The sequence below is a fragment of the Sturnira hondurensis genome, unplaced genomic scaffold, assembly GCF_014824575.4.
Source record: "Sturnira hondurensis isolate 20B ecotype Veracruz unplaced genomic scaffold, ASM1482457v3 Scaffold0011178, whole genome shotgun sequence".
Taxonomy (NCBI): Eukaryota; Metazoa; Chordata; class Mammalia; order Chiroptera; family Phyllostomidae; genus Sturnira; species Sturnira hondurensis.
The window spans coordinates 933,591-950,911 of NW_028083809.1; the positions used below are offsets into that span (position 1 = coordinate 933,591).

General features: G+C 51.6%; 1 protein-coding gene across 6 annotated transcripts in view; it reads left to right on the forward strand.

The window, feature by feature from the left end:
- The first annotated feature begins 7,160 nt into the window (after positions 1-7,160).
- The window catches only part of MACROH2A1 (macroH2A.1 histone), a 69,092-nt gene continuing 58,931 nt past the window's right edge, over positions 7,161-17,321 (forward strand). For 2 of the 6 annotated variants that reach the window (XM_037059500.1, XM_037059501.1), the window contains exon 1: positions 7,161-7,280. The gene's annotated coding sequence lies outside the window, so the exon portion shown is untranslated. The remainder of the gene's footprint in view (positions 7,281-17,321) is intronic. The other 4 variants (XM_037059496.1, XM_037059499.1, XM_037059498.1 and 1 more) reach the window with 3 other exon arrangements.

A 17,321-nucleotide genomic window follows, 5' to 3' on the forward strand; every position in this document is an offset into this window, starting at 1 on the left:
CTAAAAGCAGAATTGCCTGGTTAAGGGTACATACCGAGGGAGTCTTGGTGAGTATTGGGGAATTGCTCTCCATAGAGCTGTCCCAGGGTGCACTCCCACCAGCGGTGTGATGGCCTGTTTCCTTCCGCTTTGCCAACAGAGTGTGGTTTCCAGCTGCTGAACCTCCACCTGTCTGACAAGTCAGAAATGATATCCAGGTAAGGTTTTACTTGTACTTTTCTTACGAGTGAAGTCGAACGCCTGTTCGCATTTTAAGTGCCCGTTTTTAGATCCTTTTTGTTAATTATATCTTTGGAGCATTTTTTAAAAAAATAGGATTTTTAATCTATTCCCCTCAATTTTCAGGGTTGTATATGTTCAACTTTCAGCATACATAATCAGAGAAAAATATTTTGAAAATATACATACCTGCTATGGGCTGAATGGTGTCCCCCAAATTCAAATTGAAGCCGCAAGAATCAGTAAGGTCATAAGGATGGGGCCCTATCCAGTATGATTAGTGTCCTGACAAGAAGAGACACCAGAGAGCTGACTCTCTCTCTCTCTCTCTCTCTTTCTCTCTCTCTGTCCTGCTCCCCCCACCCCAACAACACACACACAGAGGCACAGAGAAGAGGCCATGTGAGGACAACCGGTCATGTACTCCGGAAGAGAGCTTTCACCAGAGAATGAACTGTACCATAACCTTGACCTTGGACTATCCAGTCTCCAGAACTGTGAGAAAATTGTATTATTTAAGCCACCCAGTCTATAGTATTCTGTTACGGAAGCCCAAGCAGATTAAGACAGGGACAGCTTCTATCTGTGGTATATTTTGCCAATATTTTTTTCCAGTTTGTCATTTGACTTTCTTATGGTGGCTTTTTTTCTCAGGCTTGTTTTGTTTTTAAAGTAGTCAAGGTAGGAGCGTTACAACAACCTTCGCAGATGATTGGGGGTCTTCTTCTCTGATTCTACAAAGTCGAGGTAAGAAGTATCCAAACATGCAGAGAATTTTTGTAAGGCTTCATTTGAGCCAAACTGATGCCATTGCCGCCGGGGAACAAGATCTCCAAAGCTCTGAAGAATGACATTTTTGCAGCTTCTTTGAGGCCTTTGACATTTAGGAGGGAATGTAAGGAAGATTACATGGAGGTGGGGGAAGTAAGGTGAGCATTGGATTACAGGATGGCTAAGGAGACTACGTGCTCTCCAGAGGGTGGTTATTTCAAAGGTATGTTGACGTAGGTGCGCAGAAACGACCGACGGGGCTGGCTTAAGGCGAAAACAAACCTTTCACTAAACAAGTTCCGTGCTTGAGGCGCGACTGTGCACCATGACCTGCCGGGTTAGGAATTTACGATCAGATCGCCCTGCGAGGCTCCTTCCCAGAGAAGACTTTTGTTCATCCACAGCACCAACACTCGGCGAGGGTTAATTTCTTAAATATTAGCAGTTATGGGGAATATTAAAACATATCACTGAATTTTCATATTCTGTGGCATTAAATCCATTGGTTTGTCTTGCACTCTGAATGGATTTTTTCAACTTTCATTTTTTGTAGCATCGACCCTTAATCATTTGGAAAACACTGGCTCACAAAGTAATACTAGCATATGTATTACTCTGACATGTGAGGTTTTTGCAAATGTTGACAGATGTTATTACACAACACCAAAAAATCACGCTAGTTAAAACTACCACTGATGTCATCGGGAAAGTTTTTCGTTTGTTTGCTTTAAAGTGTTGGGAAGCTGTCAAGCTCCTGGTGGCAGATATAACCTTTCAAACATTTAAAAACCTGCCCTGGCCAGTGTGACTCAGTTGGTTGGAGTGTCATCCTCTAGACCCAAATGTCATGGATTCCATTCCTGGTCAGTCACGGCCCAAGCCAGGGTTGTGGGTTCCATCCCTCCCCACCTCCCTTGTTCTAGACGCAAACGAGATGTCAACTGATCCATGTCTCTCTCTCTCTCTCTCTCTCTCTCCCCCCTCCCTTTTTCTAAAAGGAATGAAAAAAAATTGTTCTCAGGTGAGTATTTAAAAAATTAAATTAAAAACTTTAAAAATCTGCTTCATTAAGGATATTTAAAAATCTGTGACTGCATGTGCGCATACGTGTGTGTTTCGCAGTTTTTTTCCTCCAGTGCGAATGTCAACACAGTGGAAGGGCACACAAGTTTTAGTGTTACTATTATTGTGACAGTGGTTTTAGACCCACGAGCCCAGCGAAGGGACCTCAGTGCCTCCCAGGGACGCGCAGAGAGCCACTGCCCCACGGGCAGCCTTCGTCCTTCAAACTGCATTTTCAGTTCAGCTCTAACTTCTGGGGGGAAACAATATTGAAATCCAGGGATGTCTCTAGGACTGCGAATGAATCGTAAAGCAGCCCCTGCTTTCCTGCAGGCGCCCTAGGAGGGTTTTCCTTGGCTCCTTTGTCATTCCTAATTAAGGGTAAACAATCACCTGTGCTTCTCAGAGCAGGGCATTAACTGCTGAACAAAGACGGAAGGGCTGGGAGGGTGTGGAAATGAGTAATGAGGGAAAGTGTCAGGTGTCAGATGTTTGTGGCCACTTGGGCATCAAAGGGAAGGCACTTCTGAAGTAATCAAGTCTGGAAGAAAGGCTGCACCTGCCTCGCCGGCCAAGCTTCTGTCCCGCGGAGAAGAGAGCATCTGTTGGCCGGTGGGGGCAGAGGGTGGTCGGGAGAGGTTTGCCAGAGGCTTTCTTCCCTGGGTTCCTTCGCACTCCCTCACAGAGACCCACTCCTCTGGGCTTGCGGTGTGTCGATCAAAAGCCTGGAAACTAACTGGAGGCCTGCTCCCTGCCCTTCCACAAAGAAGGTCCTGCTGAACCAAGGGACAAGGCGACATCCCACTGTTTAACTCTCAGATCCTCAAAGGGCTTGGAAAGACGCAGGGTGGGGCAGAGGTGCTGGGAGAATGTGGGACAGCTGGAGCCTACCCTGCCCCTGGCCTTGTCCTGCCCAGACTTCTCTGGCGGGCCATTTGACCAATGTGTGAAAGCCTTTAGACTTCGATACAGCAGTTCCACATCTAAGTACATGTCCTCAACAGACACGTGCCCACAAATGTTTAACTCTAGGGATATTCACCAGGTCTTTACAAGAGAATTGGAAACAGCCTGAAAATGACCAAGCAAACAAGCAACTCCAACAAGGGACTGGTTAAATAAATGATGGTGCAGCCCAGGGTGTTTGGAGCCGAGGTTCCCACACTGGGGCCTGCGGACCCTCTACGGTCACTGAGAACCTTCCCGGGTATCCACATGGTCCCACATTTTCATAGGAATGCTAAGACATTCCTTAGCTTTTTCACTGTCTTGATCTTTGCACTAACGGTGAGAAAACAAAAGTGGGCAAAACGGCTGGTGAACTGACACAGACCGGCACTGGCACCCAACCGCATTAGTCATCATTTTCTTCCTTACCGCCACGAACCTGCAGGAAAAAATCCCAAGTTTCACTGAAGAATGTCTTTGGTAAAGCACTAACAAGTGTTCACTTTATGGAGTCTTGACCCCTCGGGACACATTTTTAAATATTCTCCGTGACCACATGGGAAGCATGCACGAAGTGCTTCCCTTAGGTAACAGACGAGGAAAAGCATTTGTTGTCGTTGCACGGTGGGCTACAGGGTCTGCTGTTCACACAGAGCATTGTTTTTACTTGAACCAACAAGGCAACACTAACACTTTCGTGGGCTCTAGACGCTTTTGCCTTTGTGGACCCTTCCCCTCTAACAAGATATAAAAATTACATTGAGCCCTGGCAAGTGGCTCAGTTGGTTGGAGCATTGTTCCAAGCAATGGTTGGAGCACCAGAAGATTATGGGTTCGATTCCTGGTCAGGGTACATCCGTATTGCGGGTGCGATCCCCTGTGGGGTGTGTGTGGGAGGCAGCCAATCAATGTTTCCCTGTCTCCCTCCGCCCCACCCCCTCCCTCTTTCACTCTTCCTCTCTCTTTCTAAAATCAATGAAACATATCCTCAGATGAGAATTTTTAAAAAGTGATATTAAAAAAAACTTATAGATTATGACTGTGTTGGTATAAAAACATTATTAATGCAATTAAGATGTATTGTTTAATCTAAAAGAATTAACCTTCATTTCTTCTCCTGACTTGAAAAGAAGTTAAAATGGTGTTGTGAGCCCATAAAGCCATGTGTGTCTCGGCACCGGCCCCGGTGGGGAAGGGACATGGGCCTGACAGACATGCTATGATTGCTCAGACTTGGGTGTGTGCAGGGCTGAATTCTCCGTGAAGCACAATTTTAATATAGCATGCTAACATATTTGTCTTTGTATCAATGTGGGGCTTTCTGTTTGTTCATTTTTAACAGAGGAAGGGGCCCACGAAGGCAAAAACACTTAAGGCCCAGGGGTGGCGAGGGGTAGGGGTTGGGGATGGGAGGAGGGAGCCTCCTGGAGAATGGTGGACACGGGGCCTCTGCGCTGACCAGCTCCAGGGGACAACATTGCTGGTGAGTTCTATGAGAACTGCACACTGAGGAGGGGATGAGGGGGTGGGGATGGCACCAAGATTGGCTCTTGGAGGACAGTGATGCGTGACTGAGTGGGGACAATTAGACCCACTCTGAACTGGGGAATGTGGGGAGGTTGGGTGCTGGGTGCCGAGGAGCCAAGCTCCTGGGAGGGCTGTCTTCAGTCCTTACCCGTGCGAGCTCAGGACCTAGAGGAGCCGGGTGTGAACCCCAGCGCCAGCCTGCCCTCTCTCTCTCTCACATGCCTGTGATCTCAGGCATATTTCTTCGCTTCCTGAATCTGTAGTGTCTTTGTCTGTGAAATGAGGATAGAAATGTCTCAGAAATAGCTTGTGCCTGCTGAGGCCATTGTGAGGGTGCAGCAATGGGATGTAGGTGACCTGGCAAGTGGTGAGTGTGCAGTAAAATGGAGAGCAAAGTCGGCCTATAGAACATTCTCTACTTCCAAGTCACCAGGGAAATCAATTGCATCAGAAACCAATGCTGGGGTGGGGGTGAGTGAGTTGCTTCTTGACTCCCTTGCACTGCAGATTGAAAATCATCCTCTGGTTCTGGCCTTGGCCATCACCGAGGATCTGGAGAAGAAGCCTCAGATCTGTCCACCACCAGGAAACCAGCAGGCTGCAGGCATCTCCTTCTCTCCCTACAGGCCTAACCTGGAAACACACCTAGAACGTTGCTCTCCCTGGGAAGGAGACTGGCCCGGGCCTCGCCCACAGTTGGTGCTCAGCAAGTGTCAGCTGAATGAATACATGAAGTCTGGCATCCTCCTGATTTGCTGTGCTCCACAGAAACCTGCCCCTGTGGCTCGCCCCTGCAGAACCAGGGGGCCTGTGCAAGGACCCAGGGAAGGACAGAGCAACAAGGCAGGCGGTCTCTGCACCTTCCCCGACATCCCTCTGCAGCTTCCCTGGGCAGTGCGGTGGCGGGGTCCTCACATGTCCTTAATGCTTTATTTTGGGACACAAAGAATCATCATTTCTCCAGTTTCATCTCCTACAACTCTCCTCTACTCATTCCACTCCAAAAAATATTACTGACATGTAACAAAGAAGTTTAAGATGTACAATGTGTAGAGCGTGTTGAGTTGATGCATTTATATATATTGCAATACGATGATCACTGTAGCTTTAGTTAACACTAGTACCGTATCACAGAGTTATCATTCGTGTGTGTTTGTGTGTGGTAGGAACACACTCACTATGGAGAATTTCAGAGACACGTCTGTCTCAGGATCTTTGCACTTGCTGTTGTTTCTCTTCCCCCAGATATCCACATGGCTTGCTCCCTCAGTGCCTTCAAGTCTTTGTTTAAATGTCACCTCCTCAGGGAGGTCTTCTCTAACATTAGAAACTCCACCCTACTTCACACTCCATGCCCTCCTTCCCTGCCTTATTTTTCTCCACAGCATGAATACTATCTATCATGAATACCACATCATTTCTTTTGTCGATTGTGTTTCTTTCCTTCCTAGGCTGCAACCTCCAAGAGGGCAGGGCATTTTTGGCTGTTCTGCTCACTGCTTTTATCTTAATTACTCAAACTGGTGGATGGCCCAAAATATGACCTCAGTACTTAATTGAAACAAAGGAATACAGGAGAAGTGTGCATGGTACACTGTTTTGCAAAGACCGGAGTAAAACACGACGCTGAAGGGAGGAGGTTAGCACCGCTGCTCTAGGAGGAAGCCAGAGGTCTGGGAGGGGCAGCGGCACCTTAAACCGCACGTCCACTCTGAGAGGCGCGTATTGTCATCTAAATTTGGTCCACAGCTAGGTGCTCAGGTGGCTTCCTCCTCTCCACTGTGGCAGGTGGAGAGGAGGGGCGTGGAGGGAGGGCCCTATTTAAGTACCCCGCGATGGGGCACTAACACCTTGGAGAGAGAAACCCAATTTAGGGATTCACAAGGGGGCTGTACAGAGGCCCCTCCTCTTTCTGCTTGTCTGCAGTTTTAAAACACGTGTTTGGTGATAACCTCTTTTTACATTAATGAATCCCAACTGGTTCGAAGTGAACGTTCGCTCAATCGAAGTAGCTAGCGGCTTCCGTGCGCAGAGCAGGTCCAGACTTCTGGGGTCATGATGAAGAACCAACCCCAGGGCAGCCGGATGTGCAATAGTTGGTCGCAGGACAGAAAAGGTTTGCTGGGGGCTTTTACCTAAAGACAGCGGGGGAGGTGGGGAGAGGTGACTCTGAGGGGCGCGGTAGGTTTGCATTGGTTGGGGAGGGGGACCGTGGTAACAGTCACCGTGCCTCCCTCCCCGGGTTAATAAAAGGCTCAGTAATCGCCACTCACTCGAGGCACACAGGCTGGGATGCGCGCAGGATGAGCAGCGCGGCCTGGGCACCTCTGCTCGGCGGGCCTTGCGTCCGGCGTCCTGGCGGGTGCCTGAGAGCAGAGGGCCGGACGAAGGGCCCCGGGGCAGCCGCGGCCAGACTGACGAACGTCCCGGGGGCAGGGCGAGGAGAGCGCCCGCGCGCGCGGCGGCAGGGGACCGGGTCAAGGCTCGGGCGGCGTGGGCGGGGTGGCCGGACGCGCAGGGACGCGCTGGGACGTGACGAGCGGCGCGCTGTGCATTGTGGGAATCCCGGGGCCGCGGCGACGGGTTCCAGTTCACTCGGCGGAGGAGCCGGCGGAGGGGCGAGCGCGGGGCGTGCGGGCGGGAAGCAAGCAGGCGGGCGGGCGGGCCAGCGCGGAGCGCGAAGAGAAAAGGCGCGAGCGGCGCAGAGGGCACCGGCCGAACACCTTGCTGCTGCCGCCGCCGCCGAGCTGCCCGTAAGTGCCGCGCGGGCCCCTCTCCGCGCGTCCCGTCCCGGCCGCCGGGGTTCGGCCGCCGCGCTGTTCCGGCCGCGGGTGCCCGCGAGCGGCCCGGACGGGTGCGCCCGGGGGGCGCTGGCCGGGCTCGGGCCCCGGGCTCCGCGCGGCGCGCGCTGGGCCCTCGCGCTCGCCGCGCCTTCCCGGGCCGTGCCGGGGCCGCGTGGGATTCCCTTTGGTTTTGTTCCGAGAGCAAACCCGGAAGCCAACTTCTCACTAATGCAGCCTCTTGCCTGCGCCCGGGCGCTTTTGTGGGAAGGAGACAGTTGGGGCCCCTTTTGCGGCCCCCCTTCCCTCGGCGGTCGGAGGCCCCGCGGCACTGGCTGCTGGGCCTGGGCCTGGGCCTGGGCGCCCGGGAGCAGCTGTGCGCGGAGTTGGACTCGGTGAGGCCCCACCCGCCAGCGAGTTGCCTGCCTGGGCACAATAAGTCTGGCCCGCGATCCCGATCCCGGGGGCCGCTCTGTCGGTGGGCGCCTGGCTCAGTCTGCTGGGAGAGGGTGGGGTGGGGGTGGTAGGGGGACACTCGCGGGACTGGAGCCAGACTAGGCGGGGAAGGGGTCGTCCAGAGGCGGGCCTAGGAGAGGCCAGGGGATCCCCCGCTGCTCTTGCGGGGCTCCTGATGGGCCTTTTGTTTGCTTCTTGGTTGGGAGTTTCTTAAAGGTAACTCCGAAAGGCTGCAGGCTCCCTGGGTGGAGAAGGCCTGGAGGAAAAGAGACTCGCTGGGTGGTGGGGGGTGGGGTGGAGTGGTGAGGTGAGGTGAGTGAGCAGGATGCTGCTGAAAGGGTCACCTGACAACAGGTGTGTGGATGGTGCACCCCACCCTCACTTCTGCAGGGACCACGGATCACTCACTGATCTTGTTAGTAGATTGCTTGGAAGGTGGTTTTAGGTAAGCTGTTAAGGACAATATTCCTGAGTTTGAAAGTGAGAGGCCTCCATAGGAACAGCTGAGACAAAACTGAGTTCAGTAATTACAACGATCATGAAGTCCGTGTAAGATTTTAATGATTTCATAAACAGCCTATAAGAATAGGCAATTAGAGGGGCATTCCTGCTAGCTTCTCTTTTCCTTCCACCTTTGTGGTTTGAGGTTTTACCGTTAGCGGGTGGGAGTAGTGCTTTGTTCCAAGCCTCCCTGCTCCAGGGCCTAGGGGGAATTTTGAACAGCTTTGGATTTGATTGGGAGGTTCCAGCTGTAAATTTGGTGGAGTCTACCCCCTGCCAGCTACCTTTGGGGCACAGTGAGCTGTCAGAGGAGCTACTAGCTCTGAAACGGATACCTCATGCCTGCAACTGGAATAATGCCCCTTGTACACCACTCACCAAAGTTGGGCGGTGGCATCTCAGTCTTGCACAAGAGGCTGTCTGATATAGATACGTTTGTAAGCCTATTTTTTTTATTCTTTAAAAAACCCCTCAAGACTTTCAATTTCTCCTCAGAAATATTTTAGGAGGAGCGTGGGTAATCTCTCAGTCTGTTATATTTTACTCTGTTCCCGTTGTAATGGGGATAAAGGTATCAAGGAAGGGGAGGAGTTTAAGTGAACATTGCTGGAGGCAGGGCCTTGAGAATGGGGAAGGGATAGGCCAGGTTTTACTAAAGGTCTAGAGTCACCTAGAACTTCACTAGCACAGTCCTACGTCACTGGGTCAGTCTGTAGGGAACAGGCCAGGCACGTGCATCTCTGGTCCTGGAGATGCAGGACTCAGGGAGAGCCCTCATCCCTTCCCCAGAGAGAGGCTTGGAATTTTGGAATACGTCTATTCTGACACCTGCCTCTAATACTTGTAGAGCTAAGGCTGCCCAAGTCATTTACAGATTTATGTACATAATGAACGCACTGAACACCCTGAGCAAAACCTGGGAATCTATGGCGTTTGTCACAGTTGTAGCAGCCTGAGATTCTTGGAGTGTGCCTTTGGATTTGCATTGGGTTTTTCAGAGTTCTGTTCTTGGCACGTGGGCTGGGAAGGGGCAGGGGTAAGTGGGGTGTATACTGGTCCTGTGGGTTCCCCCCACTTTCTGCCGCTTTAGAAGTATGCTAGGCCCCACCTCAGCTCTTCTGAGTGAGTCCAAGTGGGTCAGCTCTTCATACCAGAGTTGTATGGGTTGCTTGCTTGGATCGAGCCTGCCAAGACCAGTGTCTTCCAATAAGTACTTATTGAGAATTAACTCTGGGTCAGGCACTGGGGACAGTCCATGATCAAGAAATACCCAGTCCTTTTCCTCGGGAAGCTGACATACTAAAAAGACAGGCAGGCGGTCCTTGTGAGGCCAGTGCAGGAGGCCACAGTTGCTCCTCCAGTGGCCCCAGTATGGCAACCTAACCAGGAGCAAGCCCTTACCAGGCACAGAAGGGCCAAGCAGGAACTGGCTGGGCAAAGGAGGGCAGGCCAGGATAAGTGTTTGAAGCCCGAGGAACCACATGTGCAGAGTCCTCGAACAATGAGAGAAGAGGTCATGTGGGGGAGCTGCCAGAGGCTCTGGGTGGCTCTGTCCAAGGGGAGAGTCAGGTGATGTGAGAGGGCTGGGAGGGCCAGATCAGAGAGGATCCTGGTCAGAGACGCTGAGGGGTTTGGACTTCATCCTGACAGCTGAGATGCTCGGCCAGTTCTTTGTTCTCACTGGGAGTGTACCACCAACAGTGAGTGGCTTCTAGATGCCAAGTCTGGCCAGGGTCCTCCCCAGCTGAAAGTCACAGTTTAACTTGATCTTTGATGGTCTTCCATTGGAGTGGTCATCTTAGTCTGGCCCAGCCTTTGAAAGGGACAGCGGGTGTGAAAGAAAGTTTCCTGGTGAGGTTAGCTGACGGTGCCTTCCTCCTGAGATACAGAGTGAGGCAGAAGTAGGTTTGCAGTGGTGAGTATGCAAGAGAGTTTATTTTTGTATTATTATTTGTTACTGTGTTATTTTCCATACAACTATAGACCCCCTTTGCCCCACCCTGCGTAGTGGTGGCTCCTTTGGTGCGCTGGGGAAGCTAACCATAGGGGGCGTTTGCAGAGGTGAAATCTTGATCCCAGACTAGGTTTCTGCAAACTGTTTGCTGCTTGTGGTGAATAGCACTGGTATTTGGGTTTTGTTTTTTCCCGCCACTAAAAATCTAACACGTGAGGGAGATACATCTGCTGGAACAAAATGTGTGGTTTAGAATTTATTTACTATCTCAATTTATCCTTCACTCCCTGTTTTCAGTCCCTTGGTTCCCCCAGGGCAGACTGTAACTTCTTTAATCATCCAGCTCACTTTATGATGTAGTGTTTTATGAATGGAGAGAGATTTTTTTTCTGATTGGCTAGAGTACCAGAGCAGTTCTCTGTTCCGAACCAATCAGAGTGTAGCTTGAGAACCCCAGCTCTGTGAGTGATAGTTGTGTAGTTTATCCACATGCCTCTGGGGACGTGACAGCAGAGACACCGTTAATCATTCGGTGTGATGGGAGTAAACAGAAGAGAATGCTGTAAATAGGATTAATGTCCTTCGCTTAAGAATTAAATGTCTCAGGTTGGCCTTCATGATTGGAGTTGATGGGAAGGTGACAAATGCCTGTGGACATGTGGGCGTTTATCCAGCTTCAGGGAAAGGGTGGGGGAATCCTCCCTCAGCCATAGTGACTGGAGCCCCAAGAGCTCCACTGCTCTCCTCCTCGGGTGCTGGGGGTAGGGACGTCTGGCTAACAGCTGCCAGCGGTTCTCATTGATGCTTGTTCTGGATCAATATGCAGGCATTCATTGCTTAGATAGGAAAAGACTTCACGATTGACCATTCCAGTGGGTTTGTGAGTGCCCTGTTTATTTAAGAGGTTTTTTTGTTTGTTTGTTTTGCGCTGCACCTTAGCAGAGACTTGTCTCTTATGGGTGTGAGGGAGGTAAGTGTTTTCCTCTGGTCTGTGTTACTGAGCCTGTCTAGTGGCAAGGGGAGTGGTCACTGGAGCCACAGAGTTGTCAGGGAGCCGGAAGGCCTCTGCCAGGCTCGCACCTCAGGGAGCAGAATAATTGCAACGTTCCTTTTTGGGAATCCCCAAAGTGGCTCCCACAGGGATTAGCCAGGTGCATGTACCTGACTGGTCCCAGACAAGGTCTCCAGCTGCTGTCCCACTACCACATCTCTGAGTCTCCTGGCCTTTGGAAATGCTCCCCTCATCTTTGTTAAGAGAAGCCCACCCACAAGAAATGTCAACTAATCAGTCTCTGTCCTGCCAGCATTTGAGGTCTCCCAGGTCACAGACAGAATGTGGTGGTGAGCAGAGCAGACTGGACCATCTCCTCAAAACTGACAAGGAATACGGGACTCAAGCCAAAAAAATAGTTACACACATAGGGTATTCAACAACAACAGCAACAAAACAACAAAGACAAGGAAATAGACAGCAATGATACAGGGTAACGAGTGTTATGGGTGGAGTAGTTGGTGTTAGAATGTTTTTATAAATTGGGTCTAGAGGAGCAATTAGGTTGGAAGGAAGGCCTGGAATCTGCATTTGCAGAGTACTTTACAATAAAAAGATGGAGGAAAGCAGTTGGACACGTTGAAGAATGGTGGTAGGCCTAGGGAACATCACAAGGGATTTTTAGCTGGACTCAGGGGCCACAGTTGGAATGTCCAACAAGGAAACTGGGAGCAATTCAGCCTGGTGGATTGCCGGGTGCAGGGCATGGAGCCCTGGTTGCTAGAAATAGGGGGAGAGGGGCTGGAGGGCCTCAGAGCCTTGGTGCAAGGCTGCAGCTGGGCATGGGCTGCCCCAAACTAGACTGTGACTAGGGGCCACATAGCAGGAATGCAGACGAGAGAGCTCCTTCTTAGGTCTGCATCAGCAGAGGTGCTAGGACCACTAGGTAGGATTGTTCCAGGCAGGAGGCTGGTGAGGGTGTTCCAGACTGAGCTACTAGCTCCTACAATAAGGTGTTAGGAGCTAGTAGCATGTGCCAAAGACTGGAGGTGAGAACAAAGGTGGTTCGCTATGCAGTGAGGAGCCTGGAGGGTGCCCTGTTGGGGAGGAATGGTGTGGTAGGGAAGCAGGTGGGATTGTCCTTGGCCCTCCTCACCTGTGTGGCCCCTCCTGGTAGTAGAGGGCTTGCAGTTCTCATGTCCATCTTATTCACCGGCTCCTCGCTGCCAGGCTTCTAATTAGTCCTGAGCTATGAGGATAAATGATACCGTCCCGGTCACGTCTCGTTTGTTGAGGGCTGTGGTCGGAATCTTGCGTCTCACTCAAGCCTGGCTCATCTCTGGAGCTTCTCCCCAGAAGAGTCTGGGAAAGCTTTGGGTTTCTGCTCACAAGGTTCCTGTCTGTCTGACTGGTTCATAGTTGGAGGAGTTGCAAAGGTGAAGACACAGCGATCCCTTCAGGACTAACCACAGAATCTTCATTTCCTGGCCTGGTAACAGTCAAAAAGGCAACCAGGCTAATGTATGTGAACATAATGTGATGAACGGTGGTGGGGTTGCCTGAGTACCTATCACCATCTTCAAGGCTTGGGGGGCCCTCTGCAGGGGTGAGGGCTTCTGGTTCACTGAGCGGAGTCTGCTCTGGGCCATGATTCCAGGAAGGACACAGCTTTGTCTGCCTGACAAGAGAGCATTGCTGTTTCTCTCATGAGCAGTGTCTGTGCCCTGAAGAGAAGTCGAGTACATCAGAAGCCAGTTTTTCTATGATGTAGAGCTGCCCCGTTCTCAGAAGAGGCTGGGTACAGGGCATGCGTCAGACAGGGCCTAGCAGGCTTCGGCGGATCATCCAGACCTGGCTTCAGGGTCAGCTTTCAAGTTGGTTTGTCACACGACGGGGGGCTGGCTATTTCCTCTTTTCTTCTGAGCAAGTAGGTAGGAGACATTTCTCTACTTCTCTTGTAATTAGCTGTGGCCACATGACCAAGTTCTAGTTGATGGATCGTGGTCAGAAGTGGTACGCTCACTTCCAGATCTGGGCCCTGAAAACCTCCATGTGTTTTCTTCCATGGAAAGCCTGGGGATCGTGCATGGGAGGATGGGAGTCTGGGCCCAGCAGTCATCCCATGGAGAAGCACTGGCCAGTTGTGGAAACCCATTTTGGACTTTTAATGAGTGAGGAATAAGGTGTAGGGGCTTATTTGTTTTAGCAGCTAGTGCTGCCCTCATGAATACAAATGTCCAATGCCAGTTCTTCAAGAAGGCAGCCTTTTTTTATCTTTGGCATTTTGTCATCATTTTTATTAACCTTACTGAGCACTCCCTGACTAGGTGAGTCTCAGGCCTTTATATCATACTTTCATTCAATTCTCTTATATTCCTGTATGCACGCTCTTATTCAACTCTCAGAGGTCTAGTCTATCATTGTATTCACTTGACTGATGAGAAATTGGGCCCAGAGGTATTATATCACGTGTTCAAGGACACATGGGCCATAAGCAGCAGAGCCATGGCTTGAATCAGGTGCTCAACAGCCACTCTGTCACAGCCACTGTCCGCAGTTGGAGCCTGGCCACAGCTGCCCATAGCTCTCCATGGCCATCTAAAGAGCAGGAGGGGCCTGTACATCTGTGGGTTTAGCTGGAGGCCGCAAGCTACAAGGTAATTGTCCCAATAATGTTTTTAAAATCGCACATCACTGGATGTCATGAGGCTGCATGGCTTAGTCAGAATTCTCATAGCTGTGGCTGCAGGTTGGGAATCTACAGTTAGAACTGCAGAAAGAGCATGGGGAGGGGCGAGCAACAGAATCTCTGCAGGAAGGGATAGCCCCCTTGGGGAAGGGGTGAGGACTTAGGGCTGCTTTCTCAGAGCAGAGCCAGACTCATGGGGACACAGGAAGATGTTCTTCATGCAGCAGGGTGACACCTGAGGGCCTGTGACGTTTCAGATCTTTCCTGGGACCAAGGGAGCCATAGGTGAGTCAACAACTGCTTGGCCTCAAGTCGCTTGCAGTTCAGTCAAGTCGGGGAGGGAGGCCCCCAGACACGTGCCAGGATATATGCTGTGGGAACACGGCGCAGAAGCAGTTCCAGCAGTTCCGGTCCCTGGTCAGGTTCGAGAAGAGGGCTTGTGAGCACAGTTCAGGTTGGCAGGAGGATTACGGGTGTGATAGGCAGGAGAACACAGCATGTATAAAGACATTCTGGCCCTGGGTTGGTGTGGCTCAGTGGATTGAGTGCCGGACTGTGACCCCAGAGGTTGCCAGTTTGATTCCATGTCAGGGTGCGTGCCTCGGTTGCTGGCCAGGTCCCTTTGGGGACAAACAAAGAGGCAACTGATTGATATTTCTCTCACACATTGATGTTTCTCCCTCCCTCCTCCTCTCTCTGAAACTGGGCACAGCATCACAGGTCAGGAAGCCAGGAGTGGCTGGGGCACCTCATCCCAGGCTGGTGATAGGAAACAGGGCTGTGGAAGTAGTTGAAGGGTGCTGTTTGTGGTCGGTTCAGGGTGATGGGGCGCTAGCAAAGCAGGCACAGGCTCTCTCCAGGGGAAGAGACTGGTGCTGGGGAAGGAGATAAGAAGTAGAGCTGAACCAAGGTGCAGTGCAGGTGGTGGGAAGAGGCTGGAGAAGGTATGGAGGTGGGTTCAGCAGAGCTTGGCTAATGATTGAGTGCTGCGGCAAAGTGGGGGCCGGGCTGACTCTTGCTTGATGCATGATGTTGCCACTGATGGGGCTGAGGAGCCCAGAGGAGCTCAAGGCGCCCATGGGACTTCCCAATGGGCCCTTGTCTCTGGTAATCAAGACAGAGCCCTGGGGCACAGCAGCAAGATACGCACTGGGCTAGAGACCCGGGCGTCACAAGCATGTGGACGATGTAAGGACCCTTGGCTAGAGTCAGAGGGGAGCACCAGGGGCATCACTTTTAGGGAGTAAGTGTGTTTGGGACCCATCAGGTTCCTGGGTGCCGATGGCTCCTCTCTGGGGCAGGACACTGTCCAATTTCCACAGGGGCAGCCCCGCACATACACAGACAGAGCTGAAGCTCTGTGCTCCAGTAAGAACGGGGACGGGCTGCATTAATCACCACTGAGGCTTCTGCTGAAAAAGGAGAAACGTTCAGATCTCAAAGCTCTCCATCCAAAGTGTGGGGTCGATCTGTGAAACACGTTTGGGGTAAAGCAAAAGACCCAGGGAACCCTGTGGCAGCTTCCCCTGCAGACACGTGTGCACACATGTGTTCACGTGCCACTTCCTGCACAGAGTGAGCACAGGCTTCTGTTTTCAGGGAATGTTTTAAAATGAAGCCAACCAATTGTTTTAGAAAAATATAGACCCTTTTGGGTCTCCTGAGCACCTGGTGACGAGTTAAGACTCGGTGCCCTTTAGCAGGGTGAAATACAGGGTTAAATATATGGTTCTCCTCCCAGGGGCTGCTTAGCTCCCTCCACCACCTGCAAGGGCCAGGGCTTGAGCCCTTTAATTCTCTTGGGCCTGTCAGCATGGCCACCCCACAGTGCCCAGGCATGCTGCTCTCTGCTGATCTGGCCCTTTCTGCCCGCAGCCAGTTTGAAATGATCTTGGGGGTTGGTGACATTGATGTTAGGTATGGACCATGGCATGTCTCCAGTATAGGGTCGGTCATCAGAGTAAGAAGGACTTAAAATTAGTGGCCTCCGTGGTCAGAGGCGTGGGCTGTTGGAGCTGGAGGAGTCCACACACCACAGAGCCTAACCTCAGTTGAGCAGTAAGTGGGACACCTGCCCATTCGGTTCAGTGGTCAGGGCATAATTGTCCTTTCGGGATGGCTTACCTCGTGCCCAAGGGTGGGCAGAGGGCTCTTCGCAGCCCCTCTCCCAGCACCCTATACCGGCCTTCCACCATTACCACTTAAATGAGTCTAGGACTCTCCATCTCCCTTCCCCACCCACTCTGCGAGACCAGGGACCACACTGCCCTGTGCACTGCTGCCTCTGTGCCCCAGCATGGTTCCCAAAGTGAATGCGTGGTGACTAGAATGCTTTCAGCAAACGTTTGAGACCTTACTGTGTGGCGCTACACTAGGAGCATGGCCGGGGAAGACGAGAGAGCTTGCGGTCTCATGGGAGAAACGGGTGGGGGGCTCGTGCCACTCCGCTGTGTGTGAAGCACACGGGGCCCCAGAGGATGGAGTGTCTGGCTCAAACACTCGGGGGCGGGCTGGCAGAGGGCAGAAAGCAGGCACGAGGGATAGAGGGGTCCTAGTCGAAGCACAGCTGCCACCAAGCAGGGCATTCGGGGGGCACTTACGGCCGCAAGGAGGACAAGGTAGAGCTGGATGGGTGTGCTAGGCCTAGATTTCTAGGGCTCTGCATGACAGGCCAAGGGCCCTGGTTTTATCTTGGGCGTGGTGCCAGCCAGGGAGCACTTTAAAGCCACAGCGTGTTCAGATTTGTGTGTGTACAGGTAACCCTGCTGGTGGAGGGTGGGTGGAGTGGAGGAGAGGGGGGCAGGGTGGGAGGACTTTTCAGGAGACATTTTCGGTCGTTTAGTTTAGATAGTAGTGAGCAGTCAGTCACAGCTGCGGTGAAGAGAGGACCCCTCAGAGGTGTTGAACGGGCTGAGTGGCATTTTGGATGGGGGTTGGGAGGAGGAGCAGGGAAGGAAAAATGCTTCTCTAAGGGCAGGCCTGTCCAGCAGACTGGAAGTGTCCCGAGGGCCTCTCATTCCAACCTGGTTACTCATTGGGCTCCTGTGAGCTGTTCCTGTCTCTCTCTCTCAGATAAAGGATCTGATGCTGCTTTTGTCAAAGAACTTAGGTATCTGGCTGTAAAACTTCATTCTAAGGGCAGGTGACACAGTTTTCCTTTATGTAGACTTCAGCAAATTTACCATCACTGGTCTCAGTGTATGAAAATGCAATTATTAAACAAGTGTATAGAACATAGCCAAGAAATCCCATTTTCTTTTATGTCATATGGCATAAAGGCAAGATACTTTAGAACAGCCACTGTCAGAATAACCTTTAAATGGGAGTGGCTGATAGAATTGATGTTGTGATATAAAATGTGAAAAGCTAAGCCTTGCTGTCTTCAGGGGCCTCCGCTCTTCCGCGGAGGTCATCAGCTGGGCT